The sequence below is a fragment of the Nyctereutes procyonoides genome, unplaced genomic scaffold, assembly GCF_905146905.1.
Source record: "Nyctereutes procyonoides isolate TBG_1078 unplaced genomic scaffold, NYPRO_anot_genome, whole genome shotgun sequence".
In the NCBI taxonomy this organism is placed as follows: domain Eukaryota; kingdom Metazoa; phylum Chordata; class Mammalia; order Carnivora; family Canidae; genus Nyctereutes; species Nyctereutes procyonoides.
Window position 1 is genome coordinate 36,194,153 of NW_026575121.1, and position 23,602 is coordinate 36,217,754.

At 33.1% G+C, this 23,602-nt stretch overlaps 1 pseudogene; it reads right to left on the reverse strand.

The window, feature by feature from the left end:
* Positions 1–413: 413 nt before the first annotated feature.
* Positions 414–23,602, reverse strand: part of LOC129516473 (60S acidic ribosomal protein P1-like) — a 30,048-nt pseudogene continuing 6,859 nt past the window's right edge.

Sequence of the window (23,602 nt, forward strand, 5' to 3'; positions counted from 1 at the left end):
AGGACAGACTGGTGAAATCAGAGATATTCTGTGATTTCCCCCTTAGAGCTTTGGATGCCATGTAACATCCCACAATCCAGTTTATAGAGATAAATAATGAAAATATTTGTACTTTACTTAAGTTTGTTTTGAAAAAAAAATGTGCATACACACATACTCATATATATGGTAACCATGGTTAATATACATATATTCTTGAAATTTGCTAAGAGTAGATCTTAAGTGTCTCACCACACACACACAAAGATAACTATGGCATGATTGGTATGTATTAGCTTGAAACAAGGCATAGTAGCAATCTTTAGATCTTAACTTGCATTCTTATTTTCATCCATCATCATCCCTGATATATTTGTTTTTAATATTTTTAAGAGTTCAACTGCTTTTTATTCAACAGGTGACAGAAGAGAGGTTTAATCAAAAAGATCAAAGTCCATGTCATCATCAGACCCCTCTGATTTTTCTTTCTTTGCTTCCACTTTCTTCTCCTCAGGTAGGGCACCAGTGGTAGAAGAAGGACCTCTTGCTTGTACAGCACCTGCTGCTGTAGGAGGTCTATCAGCTCCAACATTGCAGATTAGGCTCCCTGTATGGACCTTTGCAAAGAGCCTGGCCAGAAAGTTTCAACATTTACATCTGCTGCTTTAATGAGGGCATTGATTGATCTTATCATCCACTGTTGTCACCTCATCACCATGAAGGATGACTGCAGAGTAGGTGTAGGCAAGCTCAAGATGCAGGTGGGGCTGAGTGGGTACTGGCTGCCTGGGAATGGCACTAGTCCTTTGATGAAGAATGGGCCTCACTCCAACCAGGCCTTAGCTTCCTCAGAAGAAAGGAGCACCTTAGTGCCAGGTGAGGAAAAGCTTCCCTGATATATTTGGATTTCAACCTATATATTGTGTCTCTTCCATTTGCCCCCACACACACACACACCTTTTTTTCATATGTGTGTGTATGTGTGTGTGTGTGTGTGTGTGTGTAATCTTTCTTTGCCTTATTCTTATAGAACTTTTTTCTCTTATTCCAACTTTTCCATGTACTATTTTAGAATTGATGCATTCTATTTTTATGTTAGTGGTTATGCTAGAAACTTTACCATGGACACAAGTCAATGAGGCTAAAAATCTAAACTTATCTTCATCCTTAACAATGCAAGAGCTTTGGAAGACATGAACTCCAATCACTCTTCACAGATTACATGCTACTATACAGTTCAGTTTAATAAGATAATTTTTGTTTGACTTTATTTCTTTGATTCACTCATAGATGTACAATATCTTGCTTATATTCTTTTTTTTAACCTCAGTCCTTTCTTCTGAGATCATTTTCTGTTAGATCTATAAAGTTAGAACTTCTTTGATCTTAAGCTGCTTTGCTCTTTATGATAATGTGACTCAAATATAACTCACATTAATTTGTGTGGAAACTCTTTCTCCAGGAAAGGTTTGTGTCCTTTCCACTCTTTATCTTTCAAAGTCTTTTGTCATTTACTCTTTGAGCATTTGTCAAGTCTTTGCATCCTAGACATCTGTCTTTATGATAAATTTCTTTCTATTGGATTTTATTTTCTTTGCTCTCTTCCTCTAGAGTTCATATTTAGTTGTATTTTGGATCTCTCATGAATGAATCTTCCCTCATTTTATCCTTTCGTTCTATATCTTTGGTATATTACTGACTTTTCTAAGTTGTCAATTATGTTTTATTTAATTTTAGAAATGTTATTGATTTTCAAGAGCTTCCTATTTTCTATTTGCTTTTTATGTTATAATTTTCTTGTATTATGGATACAATATTCAAGTGAAATACAATTATTTTAAAATCATTTTCTTTCCCTCAATCTGTTTCCTATAGAGCAAAGGGTCTCAACTGGAGATGATTTGGACATTAGCAATGTGTGAAGACATTTTTTATTATTACAGCTAGGAAGAACACATTCTTAGTTTCTACTGTATATCATTTCCAAGATGTCAATAGTGCCATAGTTGAGAAACTCCTTTAGATTCACTTTTAAAATCTCAATCTTTCATTGTTCTACTGCTCCTAACATGCCCTTTCATATTTAAAGATTTATTTATTTATTTGAGAAAGAGTGAGAGCAGGGGGAGGGGCAAAGGGAGAGGGAGCAAGAGAATCTCAAACAGACTTCACACTGAGTGAGGAGACTGATGTGGGCCTTGAGCTCATGACCCTGAGGTCATGACCTGAGCTAAACCAAAAGTTGGATGCTTAACCAACTGAGCCATCCAAGTGCCCCTGTCCTTTCATATTTAAGATTTATTTATTTATTTATTTATTTATTTATTTATTTATTTATTTATTTATTTATTTATGGTAAAGAGAGGGAGAGAGGAAGAGAGAGAGAGAGAGAGGCAGAGACACAGGAGGAGGGAGAAGCAGGCCCCATGCAGGGAGCCCGACCTGGGACTCGATCCCAGGACTCCAGGATCGAGCCCTGGGCCAAAGGCAGGTGCTAAACTGCTGAGCCACCCAGGGATCCCTTCCTTTGTTATTTAAAAATGAGACAATAAAAGGTTGGTTTGGAACTGATGTGATTTATTCAATGGTAAGCTTTGTCACAGGATGAGTAGAACAAAAATAAGAATTTATACCTGGCATTTAATTGTTTTAGAAAAAAATAACTTATTTGCCTAAGTGCCTACCTTCCAGGCCTTTATGACATGGTACAAGAGAAGAGGTGATAGAATATTATGCTTCTATACAGAAGCCATATGTTGAATCCTCTTCTTTGGAACCAAACATTGATCTCACACTTTATTGTATGCAAGATTCTCAAGTTTCTATTTTCCCTACAGTTCTCCTATGACAAGACTGCTATTTCAGTCCTTATTGTACTAGACGCTCTGGCTTTTGCTGTCCTATTTCACCATTTGTCACTTCTTTATATGCTCTCAGCATTCAGAATTGTATTGAAATCTCTTCTCTGAAGATTGTACTTTACTCAACCTCTTGAATATTGTGAGTTTATAATTTTCGGATTGTAACATTTTACCTTACTGAGGTTTTTGGATATAAAGATAGACATGCAGAATGTATTGATCACTTGGCAGTGGTCATTGAAGAATATTTGCTTCTTTCACTTTTGTACTTGTTAAATCATCAGAAATTATTAAAAGCAAGTAATCTCATTTTCACCATAGTTGAGGTGATCTTTTTAATATGCTTATTAAAAAAGATAACTGTCCTACTCAGAACCTTTTAAAAGCTCCCAATAGCATTTTAGCTAAAACGTAAAATCCTTATCATGATTTCCTACCCAAAGTGTTTGATGATGGCCCTTGTATGCCTCTATAATATCACTCCTGTGATCACTCCAGAAATTTATATTATTTATATTTATATTATTCTTTCAAAGAATTAAGTTCTCTCCAGGTTTATAGATATTATATATGCTGTTTCTTTTGCCTGGGAAAATCTTTCTAACTAAAGTATTGTTTCTACCAAGAGACCCTCTTGGACCATCACCCATTTCCTGTCTTGATGTCTAGTTGTAATAATTTCTTATTTTACTCCATATTTTTCTTTCAAATTTTTTAACTATTACATAGTCACTATATGTGACTACTGTAAATATCTTTCCTTTCTACCAAGTGTTAAAGTTTTATGAGGGCATGGACCACATCTTTTCATTGAACACATTATTCTTGGTACTTATTACAGTATCTAGCACAGATTAAGCAGTAATTACATAATTAAAAAATGAGTTAGCAACACTTACAAATGCTATTTGTATCTTTGATGTTGTCAAGAATTGTTATGACTCTTGTTTTCATTTTATTTTTTTAAAATATTTTACTTATTTGAGATAGAAAGTATGTGCACATGGGGGCATGCACAAGGTTGGGGAGGGGCAGAGGGAGAGGGAGAAACTGATTCCCCACTGAGCAGGGAGCCCTACAGAGGGCTCAATCCTTTTTTTTTTTTTAATTTCCACAATTATATCGAAGGTGTCCACTTACTGAACCAAATAGCAAAGTTGCTCCCTTCTGTGTCCTGAGAACACAGAAGTCTAGGCACTGTACATTCACTAAGGCTCCTTGTTTTTGCAAATCACTTTTATGACAACCACAAGGCAAACAAATCTAAAGGAATGGTTATGAGTGTTTCCAGCATACAGACAGGTCTACTCTTGCCCAACAAAACAGCAGACACACCAGTAGCCCCTGCAGTTACTTTAGTGTTTTTTTGGGAGGGGACTCTGGAAAGGTGAAATTCTCAAGATATGTGCAGGAAGGGGAAACTGAAAAAGGAGAAAGAGGAAAATTATTTGGCTGGTGGTCAGATGGAAGAGGGGGATAAAATAAACTCCTAGGAAACTTAAATTTTTGCAGCATTTTTTTTCAAAACTGGGTTGAACCAAAACCAGATGAAAATGTGTGGATACCCATGGAGTGTAGGTCGTATTGGCTGGGAGCATTGCTGATGAGTTTGAGGCATGGGAATACAGCACAGCAAGTCTTGTTGCCTCTGCCTCTACTGACCTCGATGCTGTAAGCAAGGAGGAAGCAGGTGGGTTGCTCAGTCTAATTCTACACCTCACCTTCCTTCTGGTGCCTGACTGGTGCAAGAACCAAAGAACTAGAGTCATGGGGAGGAAAAAGTGTAAAGGAGGAAGTCTAGGGCAGCTTTTAGCCCTGGCCAAGATCATCAGTTCCTACAACAGGACTCTGGTGCTAAACGGCCTGACTTGAATAGCATCTATAAAAGTTACTTAACTTCTGTGTGTGCCTATTTGTAAAATGGAAAAACAATATAGTATCTGCCTCCAATCCTAGGACCCTGATGTCATGACCTGAACCAAAGACAGATGCTTAACTGACTTAGCCACCCAGGTGCCCTCTTTTTAGTAGATAAGCATTAGTTACCTAAAGTTTAATTGCTAAATGAATGGGAAGATTACAATACATAATGAAGAATGGGGAATATCTTGTAACTTGCATATGCATGTTTGCCTATGTGTGTGTGTCTGTGTGTATTTTCTTTTCATCTTGAAGTGACCAAAAGTCCTCATATTTTTAATGCTATCCAAAATCTTAGAGGTCAATACTAGATTATAACTTTTCTTGGTTTTTCAACTCTCTTTCTTTCCCCTTCTGACACATACACAGAGTTACATGATCCTGACTTCTTTCCCACAGTGTTAATTTTGCTGCATGATATGGCATTTATATCTCTGGTATATACTATTATGAACAAAAATTCCTGAGCATTATGGTCTTGAAACACTATTATATAATAAATTCCATGAGTTCAGTAATTAAACTTACATCTATTGTTTTTTTTCAGAAATATTAAGACAAAATATTTCTATATTTTATATTTAATATAGAATTTTCATCACTGAGTAATAAAGCTCATGGGCAGATTTGTGTTTGTCATATAAACCAAAAATTTCATATTATTTGAAAAGAACAATGTGCTGTTACTTGATAGGGTAAATTTCCATTAGGTTTTAAAGCCACAAATAAGCACTCTACCAAAGTCCTCATTAACCTGTATCAGTAAATAGATGCTTTATATCTAGATAATGGAGAAATAGAACTCTATAAAGAGCTATGGTAATATTCACATCAGAATAGTTTCTTCAAATGTCCTTTGCCTCTCTACTAAATTACTTCATTATAATCATAAAAATGTAACTTTATGATTACATCAATGTTATATCCCTCTGCAATTGCATATGCCTTTTGACTTTTCAATACATGTCTGTATTGAGAAAAGAGTATCATGTTGAAAAATTAAACTTGCCTTGCCTCACAGACAAGTAATTTTTTCAGACTTCTTTTTGTTTAAGCATTTCACTACTGCCCAAGCTTAATCAATTCCAAAGTGCTGAATTCTATGTTTGCTTATGTGTATATGTAAGTAAAAATTTTTGGAGTTTTGTGGATACATGGCATTCTTCTTAGCACTTTTTTACATCTGTGAGGTAACTACTATCTAAAGACACAGGTCTAATCGACATGGTTGTCATTGATCTAAACCTAAGTTTACCTAATCGTAAAATCCACACTCTTGCACAGAAGGCTACACTCTTAATTTATGATATATTTCACTGATGCTGATCACCTTGGATTCTTAACATCTTAACATAAGTGCAAGAGAAAATATTTGCTTCAAATACATATTATACTAAATGTCATATTATTTTAAATAAATAAAATATTGCTGAAACCAAAATTTGGGGTATGAAGATAACTAAAAATCTGTGATTCAGATCTGTAGATAGTAATACCATATAGTTCACATGCAAATATGGGAAGACAAATCAAATTGAAATATTATACAAAAATGGATTTTCTTTTTTTTTTAAATATTTTATTTATTTTTAAAAAAGACTCAGAGAGAGAGAGAGGCAGAGACACAGGCAGAGGGAGAAGCCGGCTCCATGTATGGAGCCCGACATGGGACTCAATCCCAGGACTCCAGGATCACGCCCTGGGCGGAAGGCAGATGCTCAATCACTAGGCCACCCAGGTGTCCCATAGATTTTCAATATAGTCCATATCTTCTGATTCTTGTGATCTGTCTGTCTCTGTCTCTGTTTCTTTCTCTTTCTCTCTGTATATCTACATAATGTAAAACTCTGCCTTTTATGTCAAATTTTGAATAAAAATCTTATTTGTATGCCATAATCATAATGACTTCATCTCAGGGCAATGATAGAGTTTTTTTTGCCCTCACTCTCCTCATGCTCAAGAGAGAAAATATATGAGATCATTGTCATTTGGAATTGGCCCAGAGGCAGAATGGGTTACAAGAACACAGTTGGAAGTTAAGCTTTATGAGAAAAGGGATCTTGTTCTCAATTATGGCTTTCCCCCAACACCAGCTGAGTGTCAAGCACAAGAGTGGAATAAAATTTTAGTCAATAAATATCTGTTCATTCAATGAATGACTCTAATAATATCATTTCTATGATTAGATTATGCTTGAGGTATATTTTTAAAAATATGTAGCCATTTACCTTCTAAAACTACAGTCAAAATCTTAAATTTATTTTTTTGCTCAAGTCCATATATGTACTATAATAAACTACTGGATAAAAAACATCTGTTTAAAATTGTTGGCTCAAGGGGTCCCTAGGTATGCCAGTCAGTAGAGTGTGGGACTCATGATCTTGGTGTTGTGAGTTTGAGCCCCATGCTGGGTGTAGATATGAAGAAGAGGAAGAAGAAGAAGAAGAAGAAGAAGAAGAAGAAGAAGAAGAAGAAGAAGAAGAAGAAGAAGAAGAAGAAGAAGAAGAGGAGGAGGAGGAGGAGGAGGAAAAAGAAAAAAATGTAAAAAAAATTGGCTCAATATATTTAGTTCTATCATGAATTAATTTAGTTACATGACTTTATTGACTGAATAATTATGCAGGCATCATTTGTAAGGATTTAAATCAATTTAAAAAAGAACTATCCCTTTTAAGTCCAAATTAACCAATTTCACAACACAATAATGCTTTATGCTTTGTATGGCAACAAATTAAAAGACATGGTAATTATTAGATTTACTGGATGCAAGTCAAAGAAATAAAATTGCTCAAAAATTTATTTTTAACTCTTAAAATTATTTATCACATCAAGATCACCTGCAAATAAGCTCTCTAAGAGCAAATAGTGAATTTCCTACCTCTTTGTATATACAAAACCTATGGTATAACATTGAGTTACACCAAAAGGGTTTCTTGAATGTAGTACTGAATACCTTCTACATGGTCCAGGAAAGAACAAATTAGTTGTTCTCCTCCATTAGTTTGAAAGTATATGTTTAATTGATAAATAGAAAGCTTTAGGTGGCAGTGATAAATAAAACCACTGCAAATTTCTGTATGTTTCCAAAATCATTTGCAAGAAAACTTTGAACTCAACACTAAATCGTATTATCACATCTGGTAGATATAGTCATTTCTATATTTCCTTCCAGTTTCATTATAATAGCAAACTTTTAAAAATCTTACTTTTCAATGAAATTGACTTATAGTTATTACGTCACTTAAATGTATTGGATGTGTTTTGAGGTTATTAATGCTATGCATTCCTGTAGTATAGCAAAACTATTTTGTGAGGCATCATCATTCTACTACTATACAAGAATCTCTGGCTACCTCTTTGCTTATGATTTTGTTTTCCATTTAGGTTTAAGTCATATAGATCATACACACAGCTTATACCCTGATAGAACTTGATGCCATCTTTTATAGAAGCTAACTTTGGTTTAATTAAATTTAGTTAGCTATTTTGAGTTAATGAAACCTATAATAGAATCTGAAAGGAATGTTGAATTTTCTGACACAGACATCTATATATCTCTATCATTAACATTTGTGGTATAGGTAACTACCTAATATTACAGGCAGTGAATATGTTTATATTTGAAACTGGCTATTTCAGGTAACAATTTACACTTTGTAAAATCAATTATGTACTAAGTGACCTCAAAGATGCAAAAAATGGTAATTTCATTTACTGAAAACAGTTAATATCATCTCAAAATATTAATATATTTAGAATATGAAATTTTCATAATGCTAACTCATTTGATGTCTAAGAAACTTTCTTACAATGGCATACCATTTATAGCTAATTATGAAAGATTAATTTTTTAAGATTTAATGTTTAAACACAGAACCAAAATATCAAAAATGATTCTCAAATTATTACAAATGATTTCTCTGATACTCTTTTTTAGTTTTACACATTTATTTAGTTTGAGCAAATTAAATTGGTACAAACTGATACAAACCCAATTGGTACAAATATAAAAGGATATATTTCAAACATACCCATTTTTTATTTTATATACAACAACTTCAAATCAATATCTACAGAGAATTACAGTGACTAAGGATATAAATTATAAAGAAGTTTTAGAAAAACTTTATCAGTAAATGGCTTTTCTTGTTTATATATGTAATGTTTTATTGTGTATACATATATGTATGTGCTTTGTTCACATGTTGCTTTAAATTGTGTCCTTAATCTAAAGCAAAATACTATTGTATAACCTGTGAAATACTATAATACATTGTGCAAAATACTATATTGATGTCAAATTATGAAATATTTCATATGTGAAATATATGAATACGTTCGTGATCACATAAGTTGAATATTAGTGATATTTGTTTAAGAGCTTCCTGTGACTTTTTCCCCTTTCAAAACACAAATATAATGAATATACCCATCAAAGTACTTTCAAAGTATTATTTGTGGAAAGCAAGTAAGCACGTATATGAAAAAAAGAAGTGTGGTAGAGATTAACTAAATATTTATTATTTCAAATGATAATAGCATTGCTTAGCATAAGGTAGAATTTGAGAATTTGGATAAAAAGTTATAACAATTTAGGGATCCCTGGGTGGCGCAGCGGTTTGGCGCCTGCCTTTGGCCCAGGGCGCGATCCTGGAGACCCGGAATCGAATCCCACGTGGGGCTCCCGGTGCATGGAGCCTGCTTCTCCCTCTGCCTGTGTGTCTGCCTCTCTCTCTCTCTCTCTCTGTAGCTATCATAAATAAATTTTAAAAAAATTTAAAAAAAAGTTATAACAATTTAAAGGTGGAAAGCTATTTACATAACAAAGAACATAAAAACTCTCAAATAAAAGATCCATATTTTTATCATTAGGCAGTGAAATAAATTATTGCCTGATATCTGAATAAGCTATTTCTACATAGTTTGTTTCTTTCATTATACATGTAGTCCTACTAAACATACTTGCTCTCCACACATTATTTAGCATACTTTTTTCTTTAAATAGAAAATACTCCCAGCAAACTCTCACCTCTTACATCATTATCTCATGCCTATTTGGCTAATGCCAATGTAATACTTATATTAAAAAACATTTTTATCTTAAAAAGCAATTCTGTATTACTGGGGTACCTATTCATGATATATATGTTTTAAAGATATCTGGAGAAATTATAAGGAGATATATATATATATATATATATATATATATATATATATACTTAACTTGAAAAAATAAATATATTGAGGACTACAGATGGATTTTCTGCTATACAAAAAAAATCAAATGTGTTTTTAATGTTCAAAAATGAATGGCTCCCAAACAACAAAAATCAAAATAGTTATAATCATTTTCTCAGGAATAAAATTTATTTCTAATTTACCTTTATGGCTCTTTTCATTTGAATTTATTTTATATTTTGAACACTCTAGTTTTAATTAATTTCTTCATAATAAATTAATTTTCAAATGGCAAAGCTATTATCTACTATACATAATAGAGGAATTCTACTTTCATGATTAGTTTATGCTGTTTTTAAAGCACTAAAATTTTACTAAGATATTGAAAATTGCAGCATACAAACCATATTTTTTTTTCCGCCTCTAAAAGTTATTTAAACATACAGAAGGGAAAATGCAAAGCCAAACAATCACTTCAAAACCCATATGTTGACAAAATGATTGTTATAAAAACTTCAAATATAAAACTCACAGTATAATAATTTATTATTACCTTCTTGGAAAATTTGGTTTGGGTGATTCTTTAGTACCTTTTTAACTTCTTGAATTAAGACATCCATGAGCTAGAACATCAATTTCTGTATACTCTGACTATATTTCTATAATACACACAAAAGAGGCATAAGTATAACATACCGATCTCTGTTTCTTAATCACACTTTTACTTCAAATTCAGCTTACAGGGGATCCCTGGGTGGCGCAGCGGTTTGGCGCCTGCCTTTGGCTCAGGACGCGATCCTGGAGACCCGGGATCGAATCCCATATCGGGTTCCCGGTGCATGGAGCCTGCTTCTCCCTCTGCCTATGTCTCTGCCTCGCTCTCTCTCTCTCTCTCTCTGTGACTATCATAAATAAATAAATAAATAAATAAAACAAAACAAAACAAAACAAAAACAAATTCAGCTTACATCAAGTCAACTACTTATATGACATTCATACAGCTTTTACCATTTTATCTTCACAAGAAATTGTGAAGTTTACAAAGCTTTTCTCACCTTATAGAGAAATAAATTGGGGAATAGAGAATATAAGTAAATTTGTAAAATTCACAGATGATATTCCCAGACATGTGTACTTCTTTTCTTTATTTATACTTCTGTAAGAGCTAATGATAATGGCCTCTGAAATAAATTATTGCCTGATATCTGCATAAAGTCCCTGAAAAATGTTACCTGTATTTCTTGCTAAAATTATTTTGTGAGTTATAGATGGGATGGAATGAGTCTGGGGAATGTTTCAAAATATCTTATAGTGGAGCAAAGTGTGTGGGATATAGAGAAAAGCAATACTGGCCATGGGATAATAAAGCTGAGTAGTGGGTAAATAGAGGTTCATTATATTCTACTTTCTACATTTGTATATGTTTGAATTTTTTCATTAAAAATTTTAAGAATGTATTGCAAGTACTTCATTCAACAACAGCAGAATGCATATTCTCAAACACACATGGAACATTCACCAAGATAGACTACATTCTGGGCCATAAAACACACTTTAAATTTTTTTAAATAATAGAAATCTTATAATATTTGCTTTCAGACTACAAAGGAATTAGACTAGAAATCAGTATCAGCAAGATAACTCAAAAATCCCAAAAGACATAGAGATTATACAATATACCTCTAAACACATCGGTGAAAGAAGACAACTCAAGAGAAATTAAAAACAAAAACAAAAAACAAAAAAACAAAACAAAACAAACAAACAAAAAAAAAAACAACGGGCAGGCTAGGTGCTCAGCGGTTTAAGCATCTGCCCTTCTGCCTGATCCTGGAGTCCCAGGATCAAGTCCCACATCGGGCTCCCTGCATGGAGCCTGCTTCTCCCTCTGCCTGTGTCTCTGCCTCTCTCTCTCTCTCTCTCTCTCTCTCTCTCTCTCATTCTCTTATTCTCATGAATAAATAAAATCTAAAAAAAAATTTGGAACTAAATGAAAATGAAAACACACATATTAAAATATGTGAGATGCAGCAAAAACAGTGTTCAGAGGGATATGGGTGTTTATAGTGTAAAGAAAGAAAAGATTAAAATCATGATTTAAGTTTCCACATTAGGAAATTTGAAAAATAAGAGAAAATTAAATACAAAGAAAGCAAAAGAAAAGAAATAATAAGATTTAGAGCAGAAATCAATTAAATCACATACATGAACTCAATAGAGAAAATCAACAAAACCAAAAACTGATTTTTTCAAAAGATTAATAGAATTAATAAACATCTATCTAGCCAGTACAAGAAAAAAAGAGAAAAGATACAAATTACTAATATTAGATGTGAAAGATCATACATGACAGATCTATGGCCATTAAAAGGATAATAAAATAATTCTATAAACAACCCTATGCTGGACACATTTGATAATCTAGGTAAGTGGACCAGTTCCTCGAGAGATACAAACTACAAAGGCTTATATAAGAAGAAATAGAATCTGAATAGGAGTATATTTACTAAATAAATTGATTTCATAATTATGAACCTCCTAAAATAGAAAGCATCAGACTTAGGTTTGTTTCACTGATGAATTCCATCAAACACAGAAGGAAAAATTACACCAATTGTCTATAATAAAAGTACTCTTACCACATGACCCACTAATCATTTTCCTTGGTATTAACCTAAAGAAGTTGAAATTTAGTCCACCCAAAGACCTTCATGCAGATGTGTAAAACAACTTTATTCATAATTCTCAAAACTTGGAAGCAACCAAGGTGTCCTACAGTAGGTAAATGGATAAATTTTGGTACATCCAGAAACAGAAATGAAAGAATATGAAAGAACCTTAATTATATATTATAAGTGAAAGAAGCCAATCTGAACGACTACATACTGTATCATTTCAGCTATATGACATTCCAGAAAGGGTAAAACTATGGAGATAGTGAAAAGATCAATAGTTGGTAGAGATGGGGAGAGAAGATAGAGGAACAGGTGGAGCACAGAAGATCTTTAGGTGGTGAAAATATTTTGTTGGATACCATAATAATAGATATATATCATTATGCATTTGTCCAAACCTATAGAATGCATAATACCAAGAGTGAATCCTAAGGTAAACTATGAATTTTGATGTAACAATGTTGATCAATGAATTATACAAATGTTCCCTCTGGTGAGAGATGTTGATAATGAGTGAGGCTATGCATTTGTGGAGGTAGAGGGTTATGATAAATCTCTGTATCTTCCTCTCAATTTGGTTCTGAATCTAAAACTGCTGTAAAAATTAAGCCTTTAATAAATATGAAAAAAATGTACTGTAAGAAACATTTATGGGAAGAAATAACATTGTAAATGTAGACTGAACACCACCCTATACCTAATAAATCCCAGCCAAACTTAAAAAATATAGAGTGAATAAAATAAAAGCCTTAATCTTTTTTTTGTCCTGTTTGGGTAGACTTTGGGTAGACAAGTAGAAATTATGGTAACATGCTATCAGGGTCATGGATTGAGCTGTGAGGAAAAAAAAATTGACAACACAAGAAAAGTATACCAATGAAGTTAAACTTGAAATAAGTAGTAAAAACAACAACAAAAAGACAGATTATAATACAAATGATGGCATTATTTTATAAACATTTTACTTTGTTATATTTATAATACATAGTTTTTAAATAATGTAGAGTTTTTAAAATAACTCTTGGACACTAACCATGTTAATAAATTGTCTAAAATTCATAAAGTGGAAATTTCCTATTGACTCTTGCTCATTTACAAGATATACTAAATTTTTGTCTATATCTTTTTCCAGGAATTAAGGTTGGCTTGTGTTGAAAATTCACCTCTGCCATTTATTAGCTATGTAATATTAGGCATATTACTTAATCTCTGTATGCTTCAACATTTTTATCATAAGTGAGGATAACAATAGTATGTATTTTATAGAGTTTATTTTGAAGAGTCATGGAATTAATATATGTTAAGCTATTAAGTATATAAAACAAAGCTTGATATATACACAAAATAAATGTTAATTATGATGATGATGATGATGGGGGGGGATATAACAATCAGTCATGGTTTGAGCTTTTATTTTAATATTCACAGTAGAATAAATCCTTACTTAACCAGCATAGAACACAGAGAGTTAATGAAATATCTAATGTCACCTGGCCTTATCAGAACCTCATAACGTTTTCCTTCTCCGGCAGTCGTATTCTTAAAAGTCTACCGAGGAGGGAAAGGGGCTTCTGCTTACATTCTTAACCTAGGACCATTTTGATGAGGATTCCATAGAGTTCCCATTATTCCAATGCTATACTGATTGATAGAAAATAAGGAGAGAAACAACTGGAGGTTATGTACTTCTTTCTATTTTAGAAATCTAATCATTGGGGATCCCTGGGTGGCTCAGCGGTTTAGTGCCTGCCTTCAGCCCAGGGCGTGATCCTGGAGTCCTGGGATCAAGTCCCCGTCAGGCTCCCTGCATGGAGCCTGCTTCTCCCTCTGCCTGTGTCTCTGTCTCTCTCTCTCTGTGTTTCTCTGCCTGTGTCTCTCATGAATTTTTTTCTATAGAAAAAAAATGACTCTTCTTGTTTCTTAATATTTATGCTTTAGTATGAAAATAACAGCCAGGGAATAACATTCAATTTTTGTATTTTGGACTTGACTCATGCCATAATCTCTAGGTATAGGAGCCTACCTCCAGGGATGAATTCTGCTCCCATGTAAGTATACTCCAACAAAATGAGATTCTCTCAGCTTTCCAGTTACTCTTCAATCTCTTCAGATGAACTGAAGATGAATTTCATTTCATCTCACATTAATTACTCTCAAGAGTGAATGATACATAAATGAGGTTCCTATATAATAGCTCAATGGACTGGTACATAACGCTATTTCAGAGACCTGATTATTACTTATGGAGTATATTTGACACTTGGTCATTCAGTACCAACTTTTATATACGAAAATTTCCCACTAGCTAGTCTTTCTATCTAAGGCTATATCTCTACCATAAAATCTAATATAACACAATGTTTGTAGTCCTTTTTTCACTTTTGGGTTTTTTGTTTGTTTTGGGGAGTTTTTTGGAGGGCTTAATTCATGATCTATTATCTGGGTTTCTCTATGCAGAAAGTGAGGATGATTAAGCCAGCCATTCAAACAATGAACACAAAATATTGTCAATCTCTGTTCAATCAATAGCATATTCAGTTATCATATATCTTTATTTCTACAGCTACTGAATGAGTTTCAGAATACATATATCACTTATGCTTATGGATTTTCTTCTGGGTGTTGGAGTTGTAAATATAATGAATCACCATTATTATTTTAAGTTAGAATAGTAAAATGTTGCTTACGCTAAACCATGCAACAAATTATCATGGTACTCATTTGGCACTGTCAACACTTCATTAGAGTTCCAATGAAAAGAAGATAACTAATTTAATTTTGATATTTAACACTGTAATATGGGAATGAGGTGAGAATGTTTATTACAAAAACAACCATCTTTCCCTCAGCCTTAACATCTTAAATATCTCTATATATCTTAAAATTCAGTTTTTACATTTCTAAAAAGGATCAACTCTGATACTTTAGACAAAGGTAAACATTTCCCATTGTGTTTCCTCTGTTGCTTTCTCAATTTCATTTTTTAAATAATTTGGAATCTGCTAAATGCCTTGGATTGCACCTCAAATGCATTCTTCAATGATTCAACAAGCTTATTCTTTTTTAAATAAAATGGAAACAATGTAACTAGAACATTAAATCAATCATGCATGGAGCTGTTTCCTTCCAACCCACTGTATTGATGGTTTTCATCAGTGCCATTCATATGCTGTAGAAAATAATACCCCACTTATGCTGAGATGACTTTTTCAGTAATGTCAAATATTTAGAACAGTTAAAAACATAAAAGCAATAAACTCACACCATTCAATCATGTGCAAAAAATTATACAATTTCCTTAAAAAAAGTTCTTCAGACTGCCATTCAGAGCCTGTGCATGCTAATTTTAGACATCATTTTGATGAGATTATTTAGTTGTTATTTGAGTTTGGAGCACATTAGAAGCACTAAATTAGAAGTCTTTCTGTGTGTGTGTGTGTGTGTGTGTGTGTAGTTGTAACTGTGACAAAGGTTAAGACATATATTAAAATATTGGTAACAATAGAAGAAATTGTAAGTAGATACAGCTAGTGTAAAGACCCTAAAGCGAGAACAGCACTCATATCTTGAGAGAGTAGGAGAAAGTAAGATAAGAGCTGTAATGACGAACCCAGTCATGTAAAGTTTTTCAGGCCATTGTAAAAATCAGTAGGACTTATTGGAGTGTGTTGAGCTGAGAAGTGACATGATCTTACTTAAATGCTAAAAAGATCATTCTGGTTTCTGTGACAACAAGCTGTAGTGGGTATATGGAAAAGTTAAGAAATCAGAAAGCAGGAATTAAAGCAATCCAGATGATACATGATATTTTTCTGGACCAAAGTGGTATTGGTAAAGGTGGTATAGAAAAGTAGATACATATAATTTTGAAGTTAGAGCCAGTTGATGTAGGTAATAAATGTCCTAAATCATTACAGAAGAGTTAAATTATTTTTAGTACATGTTATTTAAAAGGCAAGAACATGTATAAACAAACAATTTTGGAAAAATTTTCATTAAAATGGTTAAACCAAGGTTACATTAAATGTTTAATTTTAAAGGGTAGGTTTCTATTCTGGGAAAAACCACTTACATGGTTTAGCATATTATCTGGTAATCTGAGGAAAAACAAATTTCTAAGTAATAAAACAATATCCCTACTAATGAGCTTCTGGAACACAGCCACTGTGATGGTTAATTTTATGTGTCAACCTCACTGGATCACAGGGTACCCAGATATTTGGCTAAGCATTATTTCTGAATGTGTCCATGAGGGTGTTTCTGGGTGAAATTAGCATTTAAATCAGTAGACTCAGTAAAGCAGTTTATGCTTCCCTATGTGGGTGGACATCATGCAATCTGCTGAGGGCCTGAATGGAAAAAAAAAAAAAGAGAGAGAGAGAGAGAGAGAAGAGAGAGAGAAAGTAAGATTTTGGCTTTTTCTGCCTGCTTGCTTCAGTTGAACATCATTCTCCTGCCCTCACTGCTCCCAGTTCTCAGGCCTTTAGGCTCATACTGAATTGCACCACCAGCTTTCTTGGGTATTCTGTTTACACATGCAATCAAGAAGGTTTCCAGCCTCCATAATTGTGTGAGCCATTTCCTTATAATAAATATCTTCATATCCTATGGATGGAGATATACATATCCATCCAATTGATTCTATTTCTCTAGAGAATTTGAACTAGTACAGCCACTATCCCTGCATTAAAGTCACAGTTCTTATTTTTACCACTGATTCATTAAGTCCTACTATTAGGACTTCATAGGGCAGCCTGGGTGGCTCAGAGGTTTAGCGCTGCCTTCAGCCTGGGGTGTGATCCTGGAGACCCGGGATCAAAGCCCATATTAGGTTCCCTGCATGGAGCCTGCTTCTCCCTCTGCCTGTGTCTCTGCCTCTCTGTGTGTGAGTATGTCTCTCATGGATAAATAAATAAAATCTTTTGGGAAAAAAAAAAGGATTTCATAGAAACTGCAATGATGTGGAGTAATTACAAGAAGAATGGAGAAATTCTGAAAAGCCACCTTGAAGCAGGAGCACAAATTATAGATAGGGAGATTATTGGCTGTAACGTGAAAAAGGAATGTAGAACCAGACCAAAGAGAGATATAGTTGGAAGTTAATGCAATAATCAATGTGGCGAATAACAAAGGGATAAATTAACTCAGTATCCCTAGTATGGGTGGTAACCAAATTTTGGTGATAGGATCTAATTAGGTTTTCTCAAAGCTGTTGTTGAAACATATAATGTAGATTGTTCTGTTATACATATTTTGAGAAGTTGAGTGATCTATTTTATAGTATTAATATTTGAAAGTTGTAAAATCCATAATGAATATTTTGGAAAGCACGAGACTGTCAGATCACTAAAAATTTAGTAGTAAATGATCACTTTGGGTCCTAACACCATGTTGGATTCCTGGGAGAACATAAAAATAAATGTGAAATGTTGCTTTCAGGATAGAGAATTTAGAAATGTATACATACATAAAGTGGGTGAAACAATGTTACATATAACACAATGAAACACTATGACAATAAAGATTCCACCTGAGAGGGAGATTCTGAAAAATCATTTCTCTGTTTTTGAAAATGACATTTGTGCCAAAATGACCAAATATACACCTTCATCCAAATCTGCTTCTTCTACACTTCCCTCTCCATTGCCAGTTCATACTGGCGTTATACCACACTCCATTAGATCATAGCCTAATACAGTACAATAAATTCATTAGTTTCTCCCTAGAGGGCTGTGTTTATTATTTCTGTTGAAATTCTGTGCTTGCTTTCATTACTTTTCTCAAAATATTTAGAAATATTAAAGTTACTCTTCCTTCATTTTTCCCCATTTCTCATATCAACTCACCTGCTAAATTCTGTCAGTTATCTTACTACTGCATTTTGCAAAATTCTCTGCCTACTGTTTCCTCTTGTTAATATTTTGGTTCAGGTTTCCATCATCTGATTTATCCGTTGCAATATCTATCCAACTAGTCTCCAGGCTTCTGGATTCTAATCTTTTTAATCTGTTCTTCACATTGCCATCTGAGTTATCTTCATAAAAACAGGTAAAATACTGTCATTTTCCTTTTCAAAAACTTTCTGTGGTGCCTCGTTATCTACAAAGGACAGTTCAAATTCTTTAACATAGCATTCAAAGATCTCAATTATTTGACTGAATTACCTTTCTATTTTCATCACTTAAAACCAAATTACCTTTCCCTTTTCACAACCTCATCACTTGCATCATTTCTTTCAGAAACTCATGAGTTAATCATACCAGTATTCTCTCTACTCTTCAAATATGCCCTTCAAATACACGACATACACAAATTACCCACCCACGGTACTGCTTTTTCTTCTTGGATAGATATAACCTCAAACTTATTTATTTTAATAACAAAATACCAAGCAAAATGTGTCTTTGACTTAAATTAAAAAAAGGTTGATTTTTTTTTTTTTAAATCATGGATGTAAGAACTTTTATGAGACTGATGCACTACCTACTGCCCTAAAGAGGCTGGTGGATTTCAGAACTTTTAACACAAGAGTTTACATCAGCAACCCTGGGGGTTTATGTCTGTGGCCCTGCCCAATAAGAATTTTTTTAATTAAAATTTTTATTCAAATAAAACATTCCATATAGAAAAGTGCACAAGTCATACCTGGAGAGTTTGATGAATTTGTCTTTGTGAGCACAATCCCGTAAACAAGGATCAGATAAAGAAACAGAACTCTGACAATGCTTTTCCCCTCCGAGACTACAGTGCACCAAAGAATCTCTAACCTAATTTCTGCCACATACACATGCTCACATGTGTTTTGCTTTCTCTATTTTTCCTTAGATAAAATGGAATTATGCAGCATTGCTCTTTTGTGATGATCTTATTTGCTCAACATTTTATTTATGAAACCTATGTTGTTATGTGAAATTAAAGTTCACCCTTACTACTATATATACTCATTCATTAAACATCCATTAAATGAATATGCCATGGCATAATTATCCATTGCAACATTGAGAAACATTTCTTTTTTTTTTTTTGAGGAATATTTCTGGTTTTGTTTTCAATATTTGACCATTTTTAATAGTCAAAAGTCTCATATCAAATTTAGTATGAAATATATACTTTAGAAGTCTCTATATTTAGTTGATTTTGGAACACATTTCTATTTGGTAATATTAGGCACTAAATTGCTGGGCAAAAGTGTTGGTAGAGTCTATTAAACAGTTTGCCAATGTGCTTATACAATAACCTTCCCCTCCCATTCGTGGTGGCATTCCAAGACCCCCCCCCCAGTGGTGCCTGAAACCATGGGTAGTAACAAACCCTATATATACTATGTTTTTCCCTATGCATAACTATGATAAAGTTTAATTTATAAATTAGGCCCAGTAAGAAAATGACTAATAATAAAAAATCAAAAATTATAACAATATATTGTTATATGAATGTGGTTTCTGTCTAAAGATATCTTATTGTACTGCTCTCACCCTTCTTGTGATGTGAGATGATAAAGTGCTTATCTGATGAGATAAAGTGAGGTGAATGATTTAGGAAAATTAGTATTGACTTTCTGGTGATATGTTAGGAGGAAGATCATCTGCTTCTTGATCTTGACTCACCACAGGCAACTGAAACTGTGGAAAGTAAAATTACAGATGGGGGATGGGAGGTGGGGGGGTGAGGGCGGTTCCTCACTCCATATACCTACTAGTATTTGATATTTTTGTCTTTCTTATGCATTCGATTGTGTATACAGCAGTATCAAGTTTAGGGTTTTAATTTTAGGTTTTTATTTCCCTTGATGACGAGGAAAGTTGAGCACACTTTCTAATATTTATTGGCCATTTAGATTATCTTCTGTTGTGAAGTGCTTATTTAAGTGTTTTTCCCATTTTTCTCTTATATTGAGTGAATTCCTCCTTGTTTATTTAGAAGAGGTCTTTATACATTGTGAAATTTTCATCCGATTTATGTGCTGCAAATGCTTCTATGACATGAACTGTCTTTTCACTTTCTTACTGGTCACTTTTGATAAAAAGACATTCTTATCACTAATGTAGTAATATTTATAATTTTTAATTTGCTGATTTTGGTGATCACTAAAAAATAACTTCCTGTTCCATAATTATAAAGATATTCTTATCTGCTACTTTCTGGAAACTTTATTATGTTGCTTTTCATATGTAAATCTGTAACACATCTGAAATAGTTTTTTGTTTATGAAGTGAGAGATCAAAATTCATTCTTAAAAAAATAGATACCCAGTTGACAGAACATCACTGATTGAAAATAACATTTTTCTATTGTACTGCAGTATCAACTTTTTCATAAATTATTTTGTTGCAAATTTGTTATGCTTTTTTTACTAGAGTTAATACTCATGTTATTAGTTTCATTTCTTTTTTCTTTTTTAAGATTTTATTTATTTATTCATGAGAGACACACACAGAGAGAGAGAGAGAGAGAGAGAGAGAGAGAGAGAGAGAGGCAGAGACACAGGCAGAGGGAGAAGCAGGCTCCATGCAGGGAGCCCTGTGGAAAGATCATGCCCCGGGCTGAAGGCAGCGCTAAACCGCTGAGCCCCCCAGGCTGCTCTAGTTTCAGATGTACATCATAGTGATTCCACTGGTTTATATATTATGCTATGTTCACCACAAGTGTAGTTCCTATCTCCATACAATATCATTGCATGATAATATCACTGATAATATTCCTTATGCCGTGCCTTTTATTCTCATAACTCACTCACTCCAAAACTAGCAGCTGCATCTCCTACTCTCCTTCATCCATTTTGCCCAACTTTTAACCCTCCTCCTCCCTAAGCAACCATAAGTTTGTTCTCTATATGTCTGATTCTGCTTTTTGTTTGTTTGTTGTTGTTGTTTGTTTTAGATTCTACTTGTAAGTTAAATCATATGGTATTTGTCTTTTTCAGTCTGACTTATTTCTCTTAGTATAATACTCTCCAGGTCCATCCACGTTGTCGTAAATGGCAAAACCTCATCCTTTTTTATGGCTGTGTAAGATACCATTGATGTATGCCACATCTTTCTTATCGATTCATCTATTGATAGACTCTTAGGTTGCCTTCATATCTTGGGTATTGTAAATAATGTTGCAATAAACATTAGGGTGCACATCTTTTCAAATTAGTGTTTTGTTTTATTACCAAATGGTAGAGTTATTGGATCATGTATTTCTATTTTAATTTTTTGAGGAACCACCATACTGTTTTCCACAGTGGCTGTACCAATTTACATTTCCACCAATAGTGCTCAGGGCTTCCTTTTTTTTTTTTTCCACATTCTCACCAACACTTGTTATTTCTTATCTTTTTTATTTTAGCCATTGTCTAAGAGGAGTAGGGTGATATTGCATTGTGGTTTTGATTTCCATTTCCCTGATGATTAGTGGTATTGAACATTTTTGGTGTCTGTTGATCATCTGAATGTCTTCTTTGGGAAAATGTCTATTCAGATCCTCTGCCCATTTTTTAATTGTATTATTTTTTTTTAGGTGTTAAATTTTATAAGTTCTTGATATATTTTGTTATTTTTTTATTTTTTTATTTTATTTTTTTATATATTTTGTTATTAACCCCTTATCCATCATTTGCAAGTATCTTTCCCATTCAATAGGTTGTCTTTTTGTTTTGCTGATGGCTTCCTTTGCTTTCCAAAAGCTTTTTGTTTTGATGTAGTCTCAATATGTTATTATTATTATTTTGTTTCCTTGTCTTAGAAGACATACCAAGAAATATATTGCTATGACCAATGTTAGAGAAATTACTACCTGTGTTTTCTTCTAGGATTTTGTGGTTTCAGGTCTCACATTAGGTCTTTGGCATACTTTATTTTTGTAGATGCTGTAAGAAAGTAGTCCAGTTTCATCCTTTTATATATACCTGTCCAGTTTTCTCAGCACCTTTATTGAAGAGATTGTCTTTCCCCCATAGTATATTCTTGCCTCATTGTTAAAGATTAATTGACCATATAATCATGGGTTTATTTCTGGGTTCTTTATATTCTATTGAATATTTTTGAGCTCTGTATTCTGTTCCTATAATGTTGAAGAATCAAAAGCCAATTAGATTTTGGAAATCATGATACATGTATTATAAAGTAGTAGGCAAATAATTAGAATTAATTGGTGACTATTTCTTTAGTAAACCATTTATTTCGTCTAACAGAATTTTTTTCTAGTTATTCATCAAGTGTGCTTCTCTAATATCTAAACATTCATCTTACTCCTTCTGTCATATAAATCCACCCTAACTAAATTACCTCTCTTTATTCACTCATATAGATCCTATTCTAGCATGCTCAATAATACTTTCCAACATGCTACTTCTCTCCCCTAATTGTCTGTATGTATTTTCAAGTAATTCCCTCAAATCAAATTCTGATCTCACTTCTTTCTAATACACATAACTCTACCAATTCAAGTTCATTATTATCTTCAAATATGACTTAAAAATTTATTTCTCTTGGGAAGAGTTTTATAGATAACACAACTGTAAGCTTCTTAATTGTTAAATGAATTGTTTCTTGTTTATAAAACATTCTATTATATGGATCATAAAATGCATATGCTTAACCCCCTCTCTAGTTTCCATCTAATATACAATTATAATATTTCCCTAATATACAATCCTTGTTCTTTCCTTTTTGCTGAATAAATTGTACCTATGTAAACTCTCTCTTTAATTTTTTCTATTATTATTGAGATGTAATTGACATATAACATTATGTAAGTTTAAATCATATAATGTAGTGATTTTGTATATGTATATGTTGCAAAATAATTATCAAAATAAGATTAGTTGACACATTCATCACTCCATATAATTACATTTTGTGTATGTACAGTGAGAAATTTTAGATTTGATTTTTCAGTAACTTCCAAATATACAATATGATACCATTAAATAGTCATTATGCTATATATTGCATCCTCAGAATTTATTAATTTTATCACTGGAAGTTTTACCCTTGGACTATC